Genomic DNA, 25,607 nt, shown 5'->3' with positions numbered 1-25,607 from the left:
AGTCCTTCCTTCGTTTATTATGCAGTGAAAAGGAAGTTCTATCTCCCTTCATCAAAACATCCATACCATCAAAACTTTCACACACCCTCATACTCTCTCACACTATAATATTCTCTCTTACACACCATCATACACTCTCACACACACTCTCACATACACACACAATAAATCCTTTTTCACACACTATTATACTCTCTCTCACAAACACTATGTGTGGAATGACAGATGTGAGGAATGGGATTTTACAGAGAAGGAAGCATGTTTCATGGTAGTTATTTGAAACTAATCATATCCAGATTCAATGAAACTATGTCAGAAAATTGGTTATGATTAATGCTGTCACTGTTGGAGGACTTTATCAATCCAGCCACTGGGTTTGCACAAGCCAGTGCATTGTTTGTGCCAGTCCCAAGCCCGGATAAATGGGGAGGGTTACGTCAGAAAGGGCATCCAGCATAAAACTCATGCCAAATCAACTACAGTGGTGCTTGAAAGTTTGTGAACCCTTTAGAATTTTCTATATTTCTGCATAAATATGACGTAAAGCATCATTAGATTTTCACACAAGTCCTAAAAGTAGATAAAGAGAACCCAGTTAAACAAATGAGACAAAAATATTATACTTGGTCATTTATTTATTGAGGAAAAGGATCCAATATTACATATATGTGAGTGGCAAAAGTATGTGAACCTCTAGGATTAGCAGTTAATTTGAAGATGAAATTAGTGTCAGGTGATTTCAATCTACGGGATGACAATCAGGTGTGAGTGGGCACCCTGTTTTATTTAAAGAACAGGGATCTATCAAAGTCTGATCTTCACAACACATGTTTGTGGAAGTGTATCATGGCACGAACAAAGGAAATTTCTAAGGACCTCAGAAAAAGCGTTGTTGATGCTCATCAGGCTGGAAAAGGTTACAAAACCCTCTCTAAAGGGTTTGGACTCCACCAATCCACAGTCAGACAGATTGTGTACAAATGGAAGAAATTCAAGACAATTGTTACCCTCCCCAGGAGTGGTCGACCAACAAAGATCACTCCAAGAGCAAGGCATGAAATAGTTGGCAAGGTCACAAAAGACCCCAGGGTAACTTCTAAGCAACTGAAGGCTTCTCTCACATTGGCTAATGCTAATGTTCATGAGTCCACCATCAGGAGAACACAGAACAACAATGGTGTGCATGGCAGGGTTGCAAAGAGAAAGCCACTGCTCTCCAAAAATAACATTGCTGCTTGTCTGCAGTTTGCTAAAGATCACGTGGACAAGCCAGAAGGCTATTGGAAAAATTTTTTGTGAACGGATGAGACCAAAATAGAACTTTTTGGTTTAAATGAGAAGCATTATGTTTGGTAAAAAGAAAAACACTGCATTCCAGCATAAGAACCCTATCCCATCTATGAAACATAGTGGTGGTAGTAGTATCATGGTTTGGGCCTGTTTTGCTGCATCTGGGCCAGGACGCCTTGCCATCATTGATGGAACAATGAATTCTGAATTATACCAGCAAATTCTGAAGGAAAATGTCAGGACATCTGTCCATGAACTGAATCTCAAGAGAAGGTGGGTCATGCAGCAAGACAACGACCCTAAGCACACAAGTCATTCTACCAAAGAATGGTTAAAGAAGAATAAAGTTAATGTTTTCTAATGGCCAAGTCAAAGTCCTGACCTTAATCCAATCGAAATGTTGTGGAAGGACCTGAAGCGAGCAGTTCATGTGAGGAAACCCACCAATATCCCAGAGTTGAAGCTGTTCTGTACAGAGGAATGGGCTAAAATTCCTCCAAGCCGGTGTGCAGGACTGATCAACAGTTACCAGAAATGTTTAGTTGCAGTTATTGCTGCACAAGGGGGTCACACCAGATACTGAAAGCAAAGGTTCACATACTTTTGCCACTCACAGATATGTAATATTGGATCATTTTCCTCAATAAATAAATGACCAAGTATAATATTTTTGTCTCATTTGTTTAACTGGGTTCTCTTTATCTACTTTTAGGACTTGTGTGAAAATCTGATGTTGTTTTAGGTCATATTTATGCAGAAATATAGAAAATTCTAAAGGGTTCACAAACTTTCAAGCACCACTGTATGCGGATGATGAAGAGGACTTTCATACCCAGTAGGGTATGAATGGAAACTATGCTACCTGTGGGAAAAGGAGGAGAAAGAGAGGTGGAAGGCAAATTCGGAAGAAACATTAGAATGGAAAAGGCAGGAGAGTGGAATTGAATGTTGGAACTTTAAATGTTGACACTATGACTGATAAAAGAAGGTTGCCAGCAAAAGTGAATGCGAAAGTGTACAAGACAGTAGTAAGACCAGCTATGTTGTATGGTTTGGAGACAGTGACACTGACAAAAAGGCTGAACTGGAAAGTTCAGTTCAGCCTTTTTGTCAGTGCCACTGTCTCCAAACCATACAACATAGCTGGTCTTACTACTGTCTTGTACACTTTCGCATTCACTTTTGCTGGCAACCTTCTTTTATCAGTCATAGTTGAAGATGCGGAGATTTCTATTGGGAGTGACAAAGTTGGATAGGATTAGAAACGGGATTATTATGGGGACAGCACATGTATGACATCTTGGTGACAATTGGCGATTGGGTTGTGCATGCGCATTCTGTGCTACGCACTTCCTGGTTCCCAAGTTGTTTGCAATGAGTCTTTTTTTCCGCGAGTGTTGGCATTAATGACTAATCTTTTAAATTTTTTTTCTATAAATAACTTTCCAGTATACCCTTCATTTTTATTGTACTGTCGCTTTCCTTTTTGTACTTTCCACTTTCGTTTTCCTTTTTCCGTTTTTTTCCTCTCTCTTTTTTCGGAAGAATGCCAAAACCGGAAGCTTTTTTTTCTCCTCCTGCGTAAAGACCACAAGCGGAGGCCATCCACATCGGATCTGCTTTAATATCAACAGATCTTCGATTAAGGTGTGTGAATCCTTTCATCATGGCACACCTTCAGCCTTTTCAGTGTGCTGAGTGCAGGATGTTTAGTCATTCTTCCTCCGTTGCTAGTGATAGCTTTATTTGTGATAAGTGCAGATTAGTTAGCTCTCTGACAGACAAGATAGAAGCGCGTATCCAGGCTTTAGAGAAGGCCAGTGAGCGTGAGAACAGTGTAGTTTCTGTAGGGGAAAGTCTCGATGCCCTAGGTGGAGTTAGTAATCCCCCAACTCCAGCATTAGAGCCCTTACAGCATGGCAAATGGGTGACAACTCAGTGATGTCCGATGTTGTAGTATGCTCTGGCTCCATCCCAATGTCGCATGGTGATGTAGCTTACAGCAATGTGGCAGCGGGGGCATGGTCAAGCGCTGGTTTGTGACAGGAGGGTGGAGTCAGGGAAGGTAAGTGGCAGAATCACTACACCTGACTGCAATTAACCTGTGTTTGTCTGTGTCTTCGCCCTATTTAAGGAGGGAGAGCGAGAGCAGAGGAGCTGTCCCCGGAATCAGACGCAGAGTGTGTGTGTGTGTCTGTAAATACTAAAAACATAGTTGTCAACCTGAAAAGTGTGACAATAAAGCTGTGTGTCAACCTGATCTCTGTCCTGCCGTCCTCTGTGCTCCACTCATACATAGGGAACTGCCACAGTGGTGCCGAAACCCGGGAAAAGTGGAGTACCAGCCGAGCAGCCCCATGGAGTCCTCCCCATTCACCGACCTGGTCCACGCCCTCGCCACGGCCCAGCAAAGCCAGCACCAGGCGCTCGTCACCCTCCGGAAGGAGCAAGAGCGACACTTCGAGGCCCTGGTGCTGGCCCAACAAGAAGCTCGAGAGGCATTCCAGCACCTCCTCGCGTCGGCGGGGTCCACCAGTGCTCCTACTGCGGGTCCATCTCCCCTCACCGTCACCAAGATGGGCCCGCAGAATGACCCCGAGGCATTCATCACGCTCTTCGAGCAGGTCGCCGAAGCCTCGGGGTGGTCGATGGAGCAGCGCGCGACGTGCCTCCTCCCCCTGCTAATGGGAGAGGCACAGCTGGCCGCGCTACAGCTCCCCGCCAACCGCCGGCTGGCCTACGCGGACCTCCGCCGGGCCGTCCTCCAGTGCGTGGGGCGCACCCCAGAACAGCAGTGCCAGCGCTTCCGCGCGTTGCGCTTGGAGGAAGTCGGCAGGCCATTTGTGTTTGGCCAGCAGCTCTGGGATGCCTGCTGGCGGTGGTTGAGAGCCGACAACTGCGACGCTGAGGGAATCATCGACCAGGTGGTGCTGGAACAGTTCATCGCTCGCTTGCCAGCAGGAACCGCGGAGTGGGTCCAGTGCCACCGCCTGGCGTCGCTGGATCAGGCAGTCGAGCTGGCGGAGGACCATTTGGCGGCTGTCCCAGCGGCAGGACAGCAGACGGCATCTTCTCTTCTCTCCTCTTCTCTCTCTCCCCCTCCTCCTGTGTCCCGTCCTTGCCCCATTCCCCCACTACGGAGGCGGGGGCTGGCACCTCCCCAGCCGGCCCGCCGCACCCGCGGTGCCCTCCTGTTTCTCCCTTCTGTGTCTGTCTCTCCCCCACCTCAGGTGAGTGAGCCCCAGAACACCGGTACAGAGGGAAAGCCCGGGCCGGTCTGCTGGCGCTGCGGGGAGCCAGGCCACCTCCAACAGCAGTGCACGGCGATGGAGGTGGGCGCGGTGGTTCGGATCCCCGACGTGCCAGAGGCTGCCCTCAATTGGGCCGGAGTGTATCGCATACCGGTGAGTATTCAAGGGGATACATATCAGGCGTTGGTAGATTCTGGTTGTAATCAGACCTCAATTCACCAAAGCCTGGTTCAAAACGAGGCATTGGGGGGAGCACAGGGGGTGAAGGTGTTGTGTGTGCACGTGGACATTCACAGCTACCCTTTGGTGTCGGTCAACATTTTTTTCAGAGGGGAAAAAGTTATAGTGAAGGCGGCGGTTAATCCTCGCCTTACCCACTCTTTAATTTTGGGGACTGATTGGCCGGGATTTTGGGATTTAATGATGCACTTAGTAGAGAGTGGGTCCTGCCATTTAGCAGGGGGAGGTCCCAGTGTCGCTTTGGCGGGAGCAGCTGTCACAGAGCCGTCTACGTCATCCCCGTGTCAGAGTCAGGAGCCCCCGGCTCCTCCTCAATCCCTCGTGGATTTCCCGTTAGAGCAATCGCGAGACGAGACTCTGCGACATGCGTTTGACCAAGTGAGAGTAATCGATGGTCAAATGCTCCCGCCGAACACCACCCCGTCCTTCCCTATTTCTCTATTATGAAGGATAGGTTATACCGAGTGACGCAGGACACTCAGACGAAAGAGCGAGTCACGCAACTTTTAATTCCAAAGAGCCGCCGGGAATTGGTATTCCAGGCAGCTCACTTTAATCCCATGGCTGGACACTTAGGGCAGGATAAGACACTAGCCCGAATAATGGTCCAATTCTATTGGCCGGGGATTCGCGGCGATGTTCGTAGGTGGTGTACGGCGTGCCGCGAATGCCAGTTAGTAAACCCCGCGGCCATTCCAAAAGCGCCTTTGTGCCCTCTGCCATTAATCGAGACCCCGTTCGAAAGGATTGGGATGGATCTTGTCAGGCCATTAGATCGGTCAGCACGAGGGTACCGCTTTATATTACTTCTGGTGGACTGTGCAACGCAATACCCGGAAGCAGTGCCTCTGCACAATATCTCAGCACGCAGTATTGCAGAGGCGCTCTTCTGCGTTATCTCCCGAGTTGGAATCCCGAAAGAGATTCTGACTGATCAAGGCACCACACTTATGTCACGGACACTGCGCGAACGGTATGGGTTATTGGGGATTAAGCCAATCCGCACCAGCGTGTATCACCCACAAATGGACGGTTTAGTGGAACGGTTCAACCGCACCCTCAAAAATATAATTAAAAAATTCGTAAGTGAGGATGCACGTAATTGGGATAAGTGGCTCGAACCCTTCTTGTTTTCAGTGCGAGAGGTTCCCCAAGCCTCCACGGGGTTCTCCCCATTCAAATTATTATATGGGCGTAAGCCGCGCGGCATTCTAGACGTGCTGCGGGAAAATTGGGAGGAGGGACCTTCACAAAGTAAGAACGAAATTCAATACGTTATGGACCTGCGCGCAAAACTCCACACGCTCACCCACCTAACCCAGGAGAATTTGTGGCAGGCCCAAGAACGGCAAGCCCGCCTGTACAACAAGGGTACGCGCCTTAGAGAGTTCACACCAGGAGATAAGGTACTCGTACTGTTGCCCACGTCGAGCTCCAAATTGGTCGCCAAGTGGCAAGGACCCTTTGAGGTCACACAGCGAGTCGGGGACGTCGACTATGAGGTAAGGCGAATGGACAGGGGTGGGGCGCTACAGATTTACCACCTCAATCTGCTTAAACTCTGGAATGAGGAGGTCCCCGTGGCGTTGGTGTCGGTGGTTCCGGAGAAGGCGGAGATGGGGCCGGAGGTTCAGAAAGGGGCATTGACATCACGTACCTCTCCGGTCCCCTGTGGAGACCACCTCTCCCCGACCCAACTCACGGAGGTCGCCCAGTTGCAGACCGAGCTTTCGGATGTGTTCTCGCCCCTGCCCGGTCGCACTAACCTCATAGAGCACCAAATAGAGACGCCCCCGGGGGTAGTAGTGCGTAGCCGCCCTTACAGACTACCCGAACACAAAAAAAAGGTGGTTCGGGAAGAACTTGAGACCATGCTCGAAATGGGCATCGTTGAGGAGTCCCACAGTGACTGGAGCAGCCCGGTGGTCTTGGTACCCAAGGCCGACGGGTCGGTCTGGTTCTGTGTGGACTACAGAAAAGTCAACACGGTGTCTAAATTTGATGCGTACCCAATGCCTCGTATTCGTGAGTTGCTCGATCGACTCGGCACTGCTCGCTTTTATTCGACACTGGATTTGATGAAGGGATATTGGCAGATCCCCTTGACTCCCCTATCCCAAGAAAAAACGGCCTTTTCCACACCGTTTGGTTGACACCAATTCATCACCCTTCCGTTTGGGCTGTTTGGGGCACCCGCTACGTTTCAGCGGCTGATGGATAGGGTCCTCCGCCCCCACGCCACGTACGCGGCCACGTATCTAGATGATATCATCTATAGTAATGACTGGCCGAGGCACCTTGAACATCTGAGGGCCATCCTTAGGTCGCTGAGGCGAGCGGGGTTCACAGCCTACCCAAGGAAGTGTGCGATTGGGCGGGTGGAAGTACGGTATCTGGGCTTCCACTTGGGCAACGGGCAGGTGCGTCCCCAAATTAATAAGACGGCAGCGATTGCGGCCTGCCCGAGGCCCAAGACCAAAAAGGGGTGAGGCAGTTCCTGGGGCTGGCTGGCTATTACCGTAGGTTTATACCTAATTATTCGGATGTCACCAGCCCGCTGACTGATCTCACTAAAAAGGGGGGGGCCCAGATCCGGTCCAGTGGACGGAGCAATGCCAGTGGGCTTTTTCAGAGGTAAAGGCTGCACTGTGTGGGGGGCCACTTCTACACTCCCCTGACTTTTCTCTCCCCTTTGTGTTGCAGACCGATGCGTTGGACAGAGGGCTGGGGGCAGTTTTGTCCCAGGAGGTGGAGGGGGAGAACCGCCCCGTCCTCTACATCAGTAGGAAGCTGTCAGTGCGTGAGGGGCGCTACGGCACCATTGAAAAGGAGTGTCTGGCGATCAAGTGGGTGGTCCTCGCCCTCCGTTACTACCTGCTGGGGCGCCTGTTCACCCTCTGTTCGGACCACACGCCCCTCCAGTGGCTCCACCGCATGAAAGATGCCAATGCACGGATCACTCATTGGTATCTGGCACTCCAACCCTTCAACTTTAAGGTGGTCCACAGGCCGGGGGCGCAGATGGTCATGGCGGACTTCCTCTCCCATAGAGGGGGAGGGGAGGGGAGTCGGCTGCGGGCTGGACGGCCGCCCGGCCTGAGTCGGGCGGTGGGGGTATGTGGCAGCGGGGGCGTGGTCAAGCGCCGGTTTGTGACAGGAGGGCGGAGTCAGGGAAGGTAAGTGGCAGAATCACTACACATGACTACAATTAACCTGTGTTTGTCTGTGTCTTCCCAGTGACCACGCCCTATTTAAGGAGGGAGAGCGAGAGCAGAGGAGCTCTCCCCGGAATCAGATACCGAGTGTGTGTGTGTGTCTGTAAACGCTAAAAACATAGTTGTCAACCTGAAAAGTGTGACAATAAAGCTGTGTGTCAACCTGATCTCTGTCCTGCCATCCTCTGTGCTCCACTCATACATAGGGAACTGCCACAAGCAGGTTATGGTTGCTGAACTGCTGGTTGTCAAGGTGGTGCTCTGAAAACAGTGTGGGCTTTATACATAATTGGGCTAATTTTGAGAGCACTGCTGGCCTGTTAGGGCGGGACAGTATCCATCCCACTCAGGAAGGTGCTGCTCTCATTTCCTGCAGCATAGGTCATAGTCTCAGAACAGGCCTAGTTAATTTCTGACAATCCAGAGCCAAGGCCAGGGAGCAGATGAACAGGCTAAACCGACTGTCTGCTAGCTGCACAGAGTTGTCACTCAGGGTCCACAACATGAAGACTGTGTCTGTTCCCTGAGTTAAATAAAAAGGTAGAAATATTCAGAGAGTTTTTTCTAGTAACCTAATCAATATAAAATTAGATCATACTGACTGTACAGCTGCTGCCAGCACCTTTGATCTAAAGGTGGGGCTATTAAATATTAGATTGCTTACATCTAAAGCACTAATGGTTAATTAACTTACTGATCAAGAGTTTAATGTACTTTGTTTAACTGAAACATGGATTAAGCCAAATTTATATATAGCATTTAATGAAGCTAGTCCTCCTGGATAGTTAAATACACCAGCCTTGTCTAACTGGAAGAGGAGGCGGCGTTGCGGTTATTTATAATGATTATCTAGGTGTAACACAAAAACCTGGTTATAAATTTAATACATTTGAAGTTCTTCATACTAATATAATGTATGTAGCCTTGGAAAATAGGTCTACACAGTTAATTCCATTACTTATTATTTACAGGCCCCTGGGGCCATATTTCTTTCTGAATTTGCAAATTTTATCTCAGATCTGGTTATTTCCTTAAACAAAGCTTTAGTTGTTGGAGATTTTAATATTCACTTCAATAACCCAGAAAACCATTTGAAAACAATGTTTGTGTCCATTTTAGATTCAGTAGTGTAGGTGCAATTGGTAATTGAGTGATCAATCTCATTAAATCTGAGGTTAATAATTAAATTGAATCAGTCTCATTGAATCAGTCTCATTAATTAATACCATTAATTTTGGTGCTTAATAATAAATTATCAAACAGCTAAATTATGGTATATTCCAAATTATTATGATCACTTACCATATTACATAACTCATATGCACCTTTGAATTCTTTGAGATTGGGTACTTCAAAGATATTGGAACACAAATAAACACACAGTTTCAATAATAAATGAATTTATTATAACAAAGATAAAAATTAATAATGTCAATTGAAATATATACAAATATGATATATACTTGATGAGCATGTGTGTGTGTGTGTGTGTGTGTGAGAGAGAGAGAGAGTGCGAGAGGCCTTGTGTGTGTGGCCTACACAAAATAATTAGCTCTGATAGCTAACTCAAAATAATTAGTTTTGGTTGCTAAGACAAAAGAATTAGCTTTGTGTTGCTAGCTAAGGCAAAGGAAGGCTAGCTAAGGGGGGGGGTGTCACCACGTGGGGTTTGAGAACAAAGGATTTAGCTCTGGTTGCTAGCTAAGATGTGTTGGCCACGTGTGGAGATGCAGATTAGCCTTGTGTCGCTAGCTAAGACAAAGGGATGCTAGCTAAGGTGTGTTTGTGAGGCCTGTGGAGGAGGGCCTCCACGTGTTCCCTTGAGACAATACAATTAGCCCTGGATGCTAATGGGACAAAAGAATTAGCTGTAGGCTAACTTCACTAGCTTATAACATTACTAAATCCACTGAAATCTTGATAAGGTCAAAAGATATGTAAGAATGAAATTAAAATGTTAGAAAGGAAAAGAAGAAAGCATGCAACAGCCTATCTATTAAACAATTGAGAGATTAAAACAAAATAGAACAATCATCAATTCAACACACTGCGTGTCTACAGTGTAAACAATTAAACCGTTCCTGAGTTTAAATTCACACTAAGTAAATAAACTAATTCCTAAGACTAGTTTTTTTGCCCAAAATGCCAAGTCTTACTTCAGTATCTCACCCTTTTTGTAGAAAGCAGAGAATTCTTGAAGAGGCCGAGTTTCACAGGAGCTCGTGGAGCACGTCTGTGGAAAGCAGAGAATTCTTGGTCCGACGCTTCGTAGCTCGTGGGAAGAAAAACTCTGATTAAACAATGTGCACAGCTTTCAGTTAGAAGGGATCTTAACTTAACCGCTTCTTAACTTTAAATTAACTGCTTTGGGCTGCAGTCCATACGTACGTATAAGGAACAAATGGAAACCGGTTGTAGCTCAAGTTGAGTTTAAAATCGCGCGATTCTAGGATCAACCGTGGCCAAAGGTGAAAGAAAAGTGCGAAACTGATTCTTGACGAAAAGAAAAGACGTCTTTATCAGCGGAGCAAATCTCTTTGTGTCCAGACGGCTTGAAATCCAGAAGAGAGAGGAGGAAGCGGAAACATGTGCTGTTACTTATGCCTTCCTGGAGGATGTGACGTTGGTGATCCCACCCAGGCGTGACATAGGTCAACGCGGAAGTTGGCTGGGAGTTGTAGTCCTTAGACGGACTGTTGTAGTTCTTAGACAGTAGGTGGCGACTGTACTTAGAGTAGGGATTAATCAGAATGTCATAGGATCAATCCATAATGGTGGTCACACCCTCAATCTAATATTAAAATTTGGTTTAAACGTAGCAAATATAGTCATACTTCCACAGTCTGAAGTTCTCAGATCATTATCTCATCTCATTCAAAATATGTCTCAGTAATATATGCGCCTCACCACGCTACTGTATTAAACCTACATTCAGGTCAACTACTGCACAGAGCTTTATAAATTATCTCCCAGAGATATTAACTTTGATTGGGTCACTGTCAGCTCCTGCAGAACTGGATCAGGCAACTGAATGCTTAGAGTCAACGGTCCACCATACCTTAGACAATGTAGCTCCTCTTAAAAGGAAAATGGTCAGAGACAAAAAATTAGCACCCTGGTAATAATGATGACACTCACACATTAAAACAGACCACTTGAAAATTGGAACATAAATGACATTTGTCACGATCTGGCTCAGAATCACAACAAAACCAAGGACGACACGGGACACAAATTACCAAATACTGAAAGAATTTACTTAAATCAATAATATTAAACATTTCAGACATGCAATATTAGTATGATAAAACTAAATGCATGAAAAGAAAAATACAAAACAAAACCATAATGAAAAACAAAGCAAAACAGCAGACGTATGCCCAGGAACACGAGCAGCCCAACAAAGGAGCAGCGTCAACAGCCAACATCATCTCCAAGACTGCCCTTTTAAAGGGAGCAAATCAGGCACGGCCTTAACAAGCGCCAGAGCCACGCCCATGAGCGCTCACAAAAAGAGCAGCGGCAGCAGCGCTCAGAGTCGTCACCCCCCCCCCCCAAAAGAAAACGAAGAACCCCATGGGATAATAGTTTTCAAAGCAAGAACAATCCACACCCATCCAGCACATAGATACAAACGGGCCCATCCTGTGCAAAACCATGTCATCCATAGCAGGCGTTCCCTATCCGCAACTCTCCATCTCCCCAACCACCCAGCAACCATAGCACCTAGGAGTAAATTAAGAATGGAGAAAGACAAGAGCCAAAGAGAAAAGGACAAGCAGAGCATGACAGTCAAGCATGGGACAGAGCATCGGCCACAACATTATCGGACCCTTTAATATGCCTAATGTCTAAGCAATATGACTAAAAACAATGACCAGCAAACTAAATGCTGATTTGGACACTTCAAGGAATTCATAAAGGTCAAATGATTATGATCTGTAAAAATGGTCAACGATACACCACAATTTATGTATACTGCGAAATGTTCTCATCTCATTATCTCTAGCCGCTTTATCCTTCTACAGGGTCGCAGGCAAGCTGGAGCCTATCCCAGCTGACTACGGGCGAAAGGCGGGGTACACCCTGGACAAGTCGCCAGGCTGACACATAGACACAGACAACCATTCACACTCACATTCACACCTACGGTCAATTTAGAGTCACAAGTTAACCTAATCTGCATGTCTTTGGACTGTGGGGGAAACCGGAGCACCCGGAGGAAACCCACGTGGACACGGCGAGAACATGCAAACTCCACACAGAAAGGCCCTCGCCGGCCACGGGGCTTGAACCTGGACTTTCTTGCTGTGAGGCGACAGCGCTAACCATTACACCACCATGCCGCCCACTGCGAAATGTTGCAAAGCCCAAATTAAAGCTAATGCTTCCTTTTCCACCACTGAATAATGCAGCTGATAAGAACAATTTCTTCAAAAAGAAACAAATGGGATGAAAAACTCCCTGATCATCAGCTTGGATTAGAACACCACCAGCCCCAACGTTACTGGCATCCACCTGTAACGAAAAACACTTATCAAACTCCAGAGCGGCCAAAACAGGAGCAGAACAAAGAATGGACTTCACATTTTCAAACGCTCGTTGACAATTTGATGTCCACACATACTTCTCCCCATCCCTTAAGAGTAGTCAAAGGAGACAAAAATTGAGAAGTTTCAGCAGAAACACCGATAAAAAACAACCAAACCCAAAAATCGGCACAGACCTTTTTTTGTAACAGGAGGCGGATACTGTTGAATGGCCACAATTTTTCTGCATGCATAGGATGCACTTCACCATTCCCAACAACTTTCCCGAGGTATGTCACCATGGCCCTGGCAAACTCACACTTTGCCAGGTTCACGGTAAGCTGCGCCTCGGTCAAGCGATCAGACACTGACTTGAGCCTCTGCAAATGAGAAACTCAAGTGTCACTAAAAAGAACCAGATCATCAAGATATACAGCACATCCATCTAAACCAGATATACGATTCATAAGTCTCTGAAAACTGGCTGGTGCATTACCGGTACATAACCTGAAAATCATTACTGTATAAGAATACAGCCCAAATAGTGTTCTCATCTCATCTCATTATCTCTAGCCGCTTTATCCTTCTACAGGGTCGCAGGCAAGCTGGAGCCTATCCCAGCTGACTACGGGCGAAAGGCGGGGTACACCCTGGACAAGTCGCCAGGTCATCACAGGGCTGACACATAGACACAGACAACCATTCACACTCACATTCACACCTACGGTCAATTTAGGGTCACCAGTTAACCTAACCTGCATGTCTTTGGACTGTGGGGGAAACCAGAGCACCCGGAGGAAACCCACACGGACACGGGGAGAACATGCAAACTCCACACAGAAAGGCCCTCGCCGGCCCCGGGGCTCGAACCCAGGACCTTCTTGCTGTGAGGCGACAGTGCTAACCACTACACCAAATGGTGTTATGAAAGACGTAATATCCTGTGCCCTTGGTGTAAGCGGCACTTGCCAATAACCTTTTAAAAGGTCCAGTTTAGTTACAAATTTGGCTGATCCAACTTCGTCGATGCAATCCTCAATTCTGGGTAATGGGAAGCTATCACTTTTAGTGACACTTAACCCTACCAAAATCTGTACAAAAATGAACAATTTTGTCCAGTTTGTCGAGAAGAATACATGGAGAGGCCCATTCAGAAAAGGACGGCACAGCGATTTTATCATCAAGCATGTATTGAATTTCAGCCTCCATCAATTTTTGTTTTTCTGGAGACACACAATAAAAATGTTTAATCGGCGCAAAGTCACCTATATCAATATCATGCTCAATCCATGTCATTCTAGATGGGGTATCACCAAACAAAGTGGGATACTTAATGAGCTGAATCAGCTCAACCCACTGAGACGACAAATATGCAAGCAAATTATCCAGCTGGGCCAAACATTCAGAATTTTTTAAATGCCCCCTTAAAATTCTATCACTGGGCGAAACAAGCTCACTCTCGGTTTCGTTACATGGACTAGAATTAAACACTGGAGCCGAGGTTAAAAAAAGTTGAACAAAAAACGAATCATAATAGGGCTTCATCATAGTCACATGGAACAGAGTGGATTTCTTCCTACGAGACAGAGTAGAAGCCAAATGATTTTCATCAGAGACTTTGCGCAAGACCGTGTATAGACCATCAAACTGACTCAAAAGGCGAACTAACTAATGGGCGAAGCACAAGGACATGATCACCCTCTTCAAATGAACGGAGTTCAACTGTGCAGTCATATAAACGCTTCATTTTCCTCTGCGCATACTGCAGGTTTTCCTGTGCAATTTCACGCATTCGAGACAATCGATCCTTGAAGCCATTCACATAGGCCTCAATACTTTTAGGCGGTTCAGTTTTATTCCCAACCTCACTCAAAACAGACAATTCCCCAAACTTTATGCCCGAATACTAAATAATTTGGGCTAAAGCCTGTACTTTCTTGGACTACCTCGCGAACTGCAAGCATAAGCCACAGAAGAGCTTCTTCCCAGTCCGCATCTAATTGAATGCTGTAAGCACGCAAGAACGACTTCATAGTTTGATGAAAACGCTTGAGAGGCTTGAGACTGAGCGTGATAAGCTGTCGAAGTCAGATGTTCAATATGCAATTGTTTTAAAACCTCAGAAAAAATACAAGAGGTGAAATTCGAACCTTTATCACTTTGCACAAATCTAGGAATTCCAAAAATAGACAAACTGAGACAGGGCTTTAAGTACAGATTTCGTCGAGATAGTGCGCAAAGGATATGTAAACGTATAATGAGTATTCAAGCACATGATGGTAAATATGTAATTGCAACCACTTTTTGATCATGGGAGTGGGCCTACACAATCAATAACAAGGTACTCAAAAGGTTCTCCAAAAGCAGGAATGGGATGCAATGGGACCAGCTTAAGCTTTTGATTAGGCTTACTCGTAACTTGACATGTATAACAGGTCTTGATTTAAGCGGACACATCCCTTTTAACACAAGGCCAAAAGAAATATCTGAGGATACGATCATAGGTTTTCCTGACACCACCATGACCACACTGATTGTGAGCCACCTGCAAAATTAAATTTCGATGTTTAGTTGGGACCACCACCTGGATTATAGCTTCTCCCACAAACTTATCCCACTGTGGCACCCATTTATGAAACAAAACTCCGTTATCAGTGAAATATCCACGAGCCACTCTCTGTATATCTATAAAAGAAAGCACATTAGAAAACAAGTCAGCCAGCATCGGCTCCTTACCATAGATTGATCATCACCCAACTCCTTAGCTGACAAAGGAAAAGGCAAAGATGACAGATCAGGCACACACAGCACAGACTTCGAACTCTCCTTCTGATCAGCATTCGCTGCGCACTGACCTGAACGAGGCATAGAACGTGTAACCACACAAACTGCATTTGAAGAGTCATCTTCAAATGGCACATTTGCTTTGGGGAACAAAAACGACAGGTGAAGGAGTGTCAGCCCAAACCCTTTTGCCCCCAATCGCATTGCCCAAGATCATATGAACTCCATCCACAGGCAGAGCTGGACGAATGCCCAAAGCCACTTCTCTCTGTACAAAATCTACTGGATATTAAGTTTATGCAAAGGAACAGATACAGTGCTTATCCCAATGCCACAAATAAGAAAATTGTTCAGAAAACAGCAACACAGATTGCAAAACAAAATAATCCACTGCGCCCGTATCATGCAAAATTCTCACTGGAACATCATGACCAGGCAAAAAGACACAGCCATCTGTAATAAAAAGCAGATAGGACATTAAACAATCTGCAGCCAAATCACTTTTACAGGGCCTATCAACAGTCTTTACTTTAGGCCTAATTATCAAAGATGATGCTAAAACAGTTGTTCTAGCCTGCGCTTGATAACTAAACTGTCTTGTTTTATTTTTAAGCACAGGACTGTTATAGTAGGTTATATTGGCTAAAAGAAAGACAGACATTCAGGAATGGTGCAATGCCTGTGTGTATTCATAACATGAGAACAAGGTCCTAACTTCCGGGGCTCGTGCCTATCATAATAAAAGTCATCAGCTAAACTAGACCCCGTAACATCCTCCTTTACAAAAATCAAGAAGACCACAAAACATAACGAATTACCTGAACTTACTTCAGAAAATAGTGCAGTCATAACCACTCTTAAAATGTAAGAGTTAAACTTGTCCTATGTGAATCCATAGAAACAAACCCGTAGATCTATCAATAAAATGACTAGAGCTGTAAAAAACAATACATTCATTACTTTTTTTTTCTTAAACATAAGGTGTAAACAGTATGACTCCCTGTGTCATGTGGCCTTTAACATTTGCGGTAAGCTACAGTTCACAGATCAAGTCTCTCAGGCAGCTTTGAAAGCCTCCCTGCTTTGGTGTAGGTGCCTGTATGGGGAGATGGCTGCCATCCAGGTGTCGGGGAATCGACAGGAGCAGATCTGACAGGGCTTGACACAACCTCAGGTGTTTCGGGTACCGAGGGACTGGCCTCAGGCGCAGTTGTATGTATGGGCTCATTTACGTCTATGGCCGCTGAAGCGGTAGGCTCTGCCACTCTCAGATCCACTCTATTGCGCCGGTATAATGTGCCATCAACATTCACCAGATAAGAGCGTGGTGTGACCTGGCGAAGGCAGGTTCCAAGTCTCCAGCAACCAGACGTATCACCTTGCATGGGCTTCATTCTAATGTTCTCACCAATCTTCAGCTCTGGTAAATCCCTTGCTGTCCGATCGTAGAAGTGCTTTGTGATCTGTCGGCGATGACTCAACCTCTCTGTAACCCCTACCACCACACATGGTTCAAGAAGCCTGTTCGTCATGGGAATAGACGTTTTGAGCCTTCTTGACATGAGGCGTTGTGCAGGGCTGCTGTCTATGTTCTCTGTGGGTGTGTTTCTCCAGTGTAATACAGCTTTCCAAGGGTCTGTTCCGTCACATGCCACCTTGTGCAGGATGTTTTTCGCAATCTTAACAGCAGACTCTGCTTTCCCATTTGCTTTTGGGTGTCTTGGTGAGGAGGTCACATGGTCAAATTCCCACTCAAGGGCAAATTGCTTGAACAGAGAGCCAAACTGTGGGCCATTGTCCGAGATAACTTTGTCTGGCTGGCCATGACGGGCGAATTGGGACTTGCAGCGCTTAATAACGGTGTCTGCCGACAGGTCCGGCAGCAGCTCAATCTCCCAAAAATCAGAATAATGATCAACGATAAGCAGGTATTCCTTCTGTCTGTGTGCAAACAAATCCATACTGACAATTTGCCATGGTCGTGTGGGCAGTTCATGTGAAAGCATGGACTCTTTCTGCTGTTTGTGCGCATATTCATTGCAGGTCAAGCATGCACTGACAAAGTCTCTTATTTCTGCCTGCATATTGGGCCAGTAGAGGGTCTCTTTAGCTTGCCTGTAGCAGGCGTCTCCGCCAATATGGCTCGAGTGGATGTGGGCAAGCATCTCTGGATGCATCGACTTGGGTATGATAACCTTTTGTCCCCGAAAAAGGATGCCGTTCTGCACACTGATCCCATCACGGAAAGGCCAGTACTCACGTATGCAGTGTGGCGTGACTTCTTTTGCTTCTGGCCAACCCGCAAGCACTGTGGACTTCAGAGACTGCAGACAGTCATCCACATCAGTGTGTCTCCTAATCTGTTCGAGTCGCTGATCACTCACATTCAAGTACTCTGCCTGGTTGATGTATTGCACATCTTGTTCCTGCTGCATTGAACAGATGTTGTGACGCGTGTAAACTTTGCCACAGCCCAAACAATTTGCTGTTGCTCTGCTGAGTGTGTCACTAATGAACATCTCAGGCCCAGGCTTGTAGGTAATTCCTAAGTTGTAGTTCTGCAGCGTCAGGAGCATGCTCTGGAGTCTCTTAGGCACACTCAGAAGAGGCTTGCTGAATATAGAAATCAAGGGCTTGTGATCGGTCTCAACTGTCACGAGGTCATGTCCATACAGATAATGGTGGAATCTCTGGCACGTGAACACAATACTAAGAAACTCCTTTTCAATTTGAGCGTAATTCTTCTCTGTAGGTGTGAGTGCTCTTGATCCAAAAGCGACCAGCTGACCTTCCTGCATGAGGCAGCACCCAAGTCCGCTCTGGCTGGAGTCGCTCTGCACCGTGACAGGCCTAGTGACATCATAGTAGCACAGCACTGGCATGGATGAGGCTAAGGATTTCAGTTCAAACACAGCTGCATCATGCTTGGGGAGCCAGTGCCATGGAGTGTCTTTGTCCAGTAAGCGTCACAGTGGCTCACAGACACCCGACAGGTGTGGCATGAACTTTGCCAGATAGTTGGCAAAACCTATGAGACATGGCACACCCTTCACGTCCGCTGGGTTAGGCATGTCCATGATGGCCCTCACTTTCTCAGGGTCAGGCTTCAACCCAGAGACTGTCAGAACATGTCCATGGAAGCGGACCTCTGCCAACTTGAACTGCAATTTTGTCAGGCTTAGGTGGAGTTTCACCTCCTTACAGCATTCCATCAATGCCTGCAAGTTGATGTCATGGTCTCTCTCCGCCTCTTCATCTGTGTCTCCACAGCCCACGACCAAAATGTCATCGGCAATGGGTTCAACTCCTTTCAGCCCAGCCAGAAGCTCATGTTTGCGCTGGTAAACCTCTGGGGCCACAGAAACCCCAAAAGGTAGTTTAAGCCAGTGTTTACTGCCCCAAGGGGTCCAGAAGGTGGTCATGAGGCTGCTCTCATCATCCAGCTTACACTGTAGGAACGCATGCCTGGCATCCACCAAAGTGAAAACTCTTGCCTTCGGCAGCTTGTATAAAATGTCCTCCAGGGTGGGCATGATATAAGGTGAGCGTTTCAGGACTTTGTTCAAGAATTTTGGATCCAAGCAAATTCTTAATTTGCCCGGCTTCTTAACAATGACCATATTGCTGATCCAGTCGGTTGGCTCAGTAACATCTGTGATGTGTCCATCTGCCTGTTATTGGTCCAGCAAGGCTTTGACAACTGCTTTCATTGCAAAATTGTGGGGTGCGCATTGGACAGGGGCAATGGTCAGGTCTAACTCAAAACGGACTACCCCAGGCACTGGTTTCACAGGTGAGCTAAACACATCCCCTTATCTTTTTATTAGCTGTTCCTTAGTCAGTGCCCTGGAGTAAGTGTGCTCTTTTGCATGCACGGCTGCAGGAATCATGAACTTAATGAGTCCCAGGTGCTCACTGGTGGAGCCTGATAAGAAGGGCTTTTGATTAGTCTTGACCACTTCGAATGCCAGTTGGTGAGTCTGGCCATTAATCATGCACTCAGTTTCGAAGATACCCATGGAACTCAACAGGTCACCAGAATACAGCTTTAGTCTGGTATTGCTGGGTTGCAGTGATGTGTTAGGTGCCAACTTCACCTTGTCTTTGTAGCTCATTACATCACAAGTGGCCCCTGAATCAAGCTGACACTGCTGTGACTTCTGATTAATTTGCAATGTAACAAACCATTTCTTCCCTTTTGCTTGCACTGCCCCAATAGACTCGTGCATGTATATGTCACCATCATTGTTTGTCTCTGAATCCTCAGATGAATAATCTACACAGTGCAACTTCTTTTCACTCTTCTTACTCTTCAAACAGATCTTTGCAAAGTGATTTTGTGTTCCACATGACTTGCATACTTTCCCAAATGCTGGACAGTGCTGTCTGCCCCTAGGGTGTGTGTAGCCACAGTATTTGCACAAGTTGTCTGTTTCTGAGACGTGAGGTGAATCGCTCTGTTTCGATTTGTTCGGCCTAAACCGTTGCTTAGCAACTGCGTGCACAGCGGCAGCGTGAAAACTCGATCGTTTTCATTTGAATATCAGTCTGTTCTGCTGTGCGGCACATTTCAATAGCACCGACAAGAGTTAGAGTCTTTTCCCTTAGCAGTCTGCGCCGTGTGCCTTCGTCCATAATGCCCAGTACAATCTTTTAATTGCCCATACTCACATGTGGTGGCTTTCTCCCTCAGTCTAGTAACAAATGTGTCAATAGTTTGTCCGTCTTCCTGCTTGCAACGTCCAAACATGTATCTCTCATAAATGATGTTCTTCGCGGGGTTGAAATACAGATCCAGAGCATCCAGTATGTCTTTAGGATCAGCCCGTTGAGCTTCAGTGAGAGTCAAATTATGACGGTAAATGTGTCTGCACTCACTTCCCATGACAGTCCGTAGCATAGCAGCTTGCACATTCTTCGGTTTGCCAGACAGACCCGTGACCAGTGTATAATCCTCAAATTCGGCTCGGAACGTTTCCCAGTTGGCACACCAGTCACCCGCGAAACTCATAGGTGAAGGTGGGGGAATATGGGCAGCCATGCCATGCCCCGCAACCACACCAGCTCTTGGTCCACCTTCCTCTTGCATAGTATATTCCAAATTAAAACACGAACAAAAGCGCAAGTTCACTAACTTCTGACACCATGTTATAGTAGGTTATATTGACTAAAAGAAAGACATACATTCAGGAATGGTGCAATGCCTGTGTGCATTCAGAACATGAGAACAAGGTGCTAACTTCCAGGGTTCGTGCATATCATAATAAAAGTAGTCAGCTAAACTAGACCCCGTAACAAGGACAATCAACTTTCCAATGTCCAGCTTCACAACAGTAATTGCAAGTCAAATCAGCATCGTGTTTTTCCAGTGGCATAGGAGGCTTGGGCAAAACCCTGTAAGCTCCCTGCCCAACATTCTGTAGACTACTAAAGTTATGAAAACTGTTTTTATAAATCAAAACGAATTTGTCGGCCAGCGCAATGGCTTCCTCTGGCATTTTAACCTTATGCTCAGAGATAAAAGTAGCAACGCATTCTGGAACAGAGGATTTAAATTGTTCTACAAGCATTAAATTAGTCAAATCATCAAGCAACTTATCACTTGAACACCAGCGACTAAAATAGTTTTGCAAATCTCTAACGAACACTAAATACTGTACATTTGGTCCGCTTGTTTAACCCCTGCCCGGAATCTCTGGCGATACGCCTCTGGAACAAGTTCATATGCGCGCAGAACAACAGTTTTTACTTTCACATAACTCTTCGAGTCATCAGAAGACAATGAAGAATATGCCTCCTGGGCTTTACCTGTTAATGTGCACTGCAAAAGCAAACGTGTCAACATCCGACCATTTCCGTGCATCGTTCAAACAAAAAAGAAAATGTCTGGATCCTTCTCATTAAACTTCGGCACCAATCTTAAATCTGGCCTAACATCCATGACACCTTCAGAATTTATTTTGCCATTTTTAAGAAGATTAAATCGAAGAAATTCCAGATCTAGTTTGGCTTTCTCTCATTCAATTTGATTATTTTCTGAAATGTGCTTTATTTTTTCTTGTTCAATTTGTAACTGAAGCAATTCTCTCTTTTCCTGAAATGTCATACCACTATTAGTTATTAGTTGCGCATCAGCAACAGGTGCCAAACTAATAGTTTGAAACAGCGGCGCATCAGAAACAGGTGTTGAACTAAAACTGCTGCAACAATGCAGCAGGAACAGAGGCTGCAGGAACTGTGGTTACAGAAACCTTAGGCTCCTCTATAAGAATTCCTTTGTCAATCAAGGCTTTTATTAATGCATTTTTAATTGACTGTTTTCGGTCTGCATCAGAAATTGGAATTTTAAAGTGTCCCGCAAGTTGCAACAACGTTTCTTTCTTGCAGCTATTCAAAAATTCCTGAAAAGGAGACTGAAAAAAATTTAACATCCAAATTTAGAGCAAAAAAAAAAAAAGGGTGCACAAAAAAAAAAAGATTCCCCCAGCTAACTAAACAAGTAAGGCCCTAATTACACTCAACCCTAGTCTTCATGCAGTTACCAGCGAGGGGTATTTATGCACTAATTCCAGCGGAGCACAGGCTGCGACTGACAATCAGCAACGACTTACACTCAGCGGAAGTGCTCCCGAGCAGAGCTAATACTCGCGTTCACCACAACACTACAAAAAAAAAAAAACACCCCGTCGTGTCTCAAAAGAACCACAGCGCTTTGCCTATTCAGGGAAACTCACCCTTAATTTGCACACAACTTACTTACCTAAATGCTGCAACAATGGATCAAAAAAGTGCTGCAGAAAAACCGACGTCCTACAACAAATATTACTCATTTAAGAGCAATCAAATTATTACCAACAATTACTAATCGCAAATAGACAAGCCCCATTTTGTTACAATCTGGCTCAGAATCGCAACAAAACCAAGGATGACACGGGACACAAAATTACCAAATACTGAAAGAATTTACTTAAATCAATAATATTAAACATTTCAGACATGCGATATTAGTATGGTAAAACTAAATGCATGAAAAGAAAACAATTGAAAAACAAAGCAAAACAGCAGACGTACACCCAGGAACACAAGCAGCCGAACAAAGATGTAGCGTCAACAACAACAGCCGACATCTTCTCCAAGACTGCCCTTTTAAAGGGAGCAAATCAGGCGCGGCCTTAACAAGCACCAGAGCCACTCCCATGAGCGCTCACAAAAAGAGCGGCAGCAGCAGCAGCGCTCGGAGAGCACTACCTGCTAGAGTGTATTGAATTCCAGCACTTGCAGGAGGAACTTGTTAATATGCTTATGTCAAAATCTTTAAAAGTCGACAGTACTTCTCTATTAGGAAATAAAAGTCATTATGACAAAATATGGAAATATGTGCTAGGAACTAAAAAATTTATTTAGATTTAGGTGCACAATTTCGCCTTACTTTACTAACAGGCCCACTTTGTCTTGGTTTCACTCTGAATCGGCCCAGAGTAAAAGGTGATTGGGACTTTTCAATTTTCCATTTCAGGATAAGCACTTTTAGATTAGGGTGTTAAAGTTGTATTATAGGGAAATCATTAATGAAGGTCCATATTATGTTGGGTTTGGTTTCAATACACTTGTGGTGTAAATAACTGATACAGATAGTACCTATAAGTACTATATATTGCAAATGTATATAGAAACACTTAGTGAGGTCTTGACCTCAGTATTTTTGTTACAGGTCGCCATAGCATCACTTGATGGGAGCGACCCTAAATCCAACAACAAACAACAACAGCGCTCGGAGTTGTCACAGCATCAAACAAAATGGGCAGTGTTCACATTGGCGTGGAAGGAGAGCTTCCTGAAGTATAGAAAAGCTCTTAGTGCTGCTAGATCAACATCTCTCCTCCCTAATAGAAGATAGCAATAATAAGCCTAGATTCCTATTTAATACTGTAGCAAAATTAACCAGGAATAAGTCCACTATAGACACATGCACACCTGTAGTATGTAGTAGCAATGATTTCATGATATTTTTTAATGACAAAATTGAGAATATCCGACAAAAAATTCAAACTACTAATTTAAGGTCAGACAATGCAGGTGACCCTGTAGTTAACAATACAAGTATCAGATCAGCGATTAGATTAGATTAGATTAGATTAGATTAGATTAGATTAGATTTACTTTATTCATCCCACATCGGGGAAATTCACGTGTTACAGTAGCAAGAAAATGTCAAACAGATAACAAATAAAACTGAAATTAAAATTAGACAAACGAAGGATTAAATACAGAGGGCTATTTGCATTATCTACCGTGAAAAAGTATAGAAAAATTGCCTTATTGAGAGGCTCGGAAAAATTGCACATTACAGGTAAACTCTGTATATATACACACACATATATACATAAATAATATTTATTTATATATAAATATAAGTATGCATAAAAATAGTTTAAGGCCTACATTATTGCACATAATAATTGCATCAATAAGAGATGGCAGAGGTAGTAGTGGTGAAGTAGTGCAAATATAACTACAAAACAGGTTATTGGTGCTACGTTACAAGTTGTGGGTGTTATACAGTCTGACAGCAGTAGGTATGAATGACCTGTGGTATCTCTCCTTCTTACACCGTGGGTGTAGCAGTCTACTACTAAAAGAGCTGCTTAAAGCCCCCACAGCCTCATGTAGGGGGTGAGAGGGGTTATCCATGATTGAGGTCAGCTTGGCTAACATCCCCCTCTCACCCACCACCTCAATGGAGTCCAGAGGACAGTCCAAGGCCAGCCCTTCTGGCCAGTTTATTAAGTTTCTTCCTGTCCCTCTCTGAACTTCCACAGCCCCAGCAGACCACAGCGTAGAAAATCGCTGATGCTACCACAAAGTCATAAAAAGTCCTAAGCAGTGTCCTGCACACACTAAAAGACCTCAGTCTTCTCAAGAGGTGGAGATGACTTTGGCCCTTCTTGTACAGGACATCTGTGTTGTTAGTCCAGTCCAGTTTGTTGTTGAGGTGAACACCCAGGTATTTGTACTCTTCCACGATCTCAATGTCCAAACCCTGGATGTTCACTGGTGCAATTTGAGGAACCATCCTTCTGAAATCGATCACCACCTCCTTTGTCTTGCTGGCATTGATGCGCAGGTGGTTCAGTTCGCACCAGGCGACAAAGTTGGTGATGACCTCTCTGTACTTCAGATCGTCCCCCTCTGACACATGTCCAACAATGGCTGTATCATCTGAGAACTTCTGGAGGTGGCAGCTGTCTGTGTTGTAGCTGAAGTCAGATGTGTAAAGTGTAAAGAGGAAAGGAGAGAGCACTGTACCCTGTGGAGCCCCTGTGCTGCAGACTACCACATCAGACACACAGTTGCGGAGCCTCACATACTGTGGTCTGTTAATGAGGTAGTCGATGATCCATGCAGCCAGGTGGCAGTCGACACCAGCTCCCTCCAGCTTCCCCCTAAGCAGTGATGGCTGGATTGTGTTGAAAGCACTGGAGAAGTCAAAGAACATGATTCTCACAGTGCTCCCAGTGCCCTCCAGGTGCAAAGGTGACCAGTGTAGCAGGTAAATGACAGCATCATCCACACCAATGCCCGGTCGATATGCGAACTGCAGGGGGTCCATCTCACTGTTCACCAGGTATCGGAGGTAGGAGAGAACAATCCTCTCCATGATCTTCATTCAGTGAGACGTTAAAGCTACTGGCCGAAAGTGGTTGAGCTCCCTGGGGTGCGCAGTCTTGGGAACTGGAACCACACATGATGTTTTCCACAGAAGTGGAACTTTCTCCAGACTGAGGCTCAGGTTGAAAATGTACAGAAGAATCCCACAGAGCTGATCTGCACAGTCCTTAAGCAGTCTGGAGTTGATACCATCAGGGCCAGCAGCTTTCCTTGTCTTGATCCTCCTCAGCTCCTTCAACACCTGATCAGCTGTTATGGAGAGGCGAGGGGTGTAGCTGAGGTGTGAGTCCTGTAGAGTGAGGTTGGGGGTGGAGTGTGTGGATTGGTCTGGCAGGGATCGGAGGGGGGTGATGTGGTGTGAGGAGGGAGCTGTTGGTGTCAGAGGTATTATGAGGGGAGGGGGGTGGTGGTGGAGTGATATCACAGACCGGTCAGGACTATGGTGAGTGGGGGAGGGTGGGGTGGCACAGTCAAATCTGTTGAAAAAGATATTCAACTCATTTGCCCAGTCTTGGCCCCCAGATACAGGGCCCCTCCCACTGTCCTTTGTGTAGCCAGAGATGGTTTTCAGGCCTCTCCATACCTCTCCAGTGTTGCTCCCCTTGAGGTGCTCCTCCAGCTTCCGCCTG

At 45.6% G+C, this 25,607-nt stretch overlaps 1 protein-coding gene across 1 annotated transcript in view; it reads right to left on the bottom strand.

Moving 5' to 3' along the window:
- The window catches only part of otog (otogelin), a 550,025-nt gene that overhangs the window by 26,575 nt on the left and 497,843 nt on the right, over positions 1-25,607 (bottom strand). The window lies entirely within an intron of this gene.

This window comes from Neoarius graeffei, chromosome 27 (assembly GCF_027579695.1).
Source record: "Neoarius graeffei isolate fNeoGra1 chromosome 27, fNeoGra1.pri, whole genome shotgun sequence".
In the NCBI taxonomy this organism is placed as follows: Eukaryota; Metazoa; Chordata; class Actinopteri; order Siluriformes; family Ariidae; genus Neoarius; species Neoarius graeffei.
This window is presented reverse-complemented; position numbering and strand designations above follow the sequence as displayed.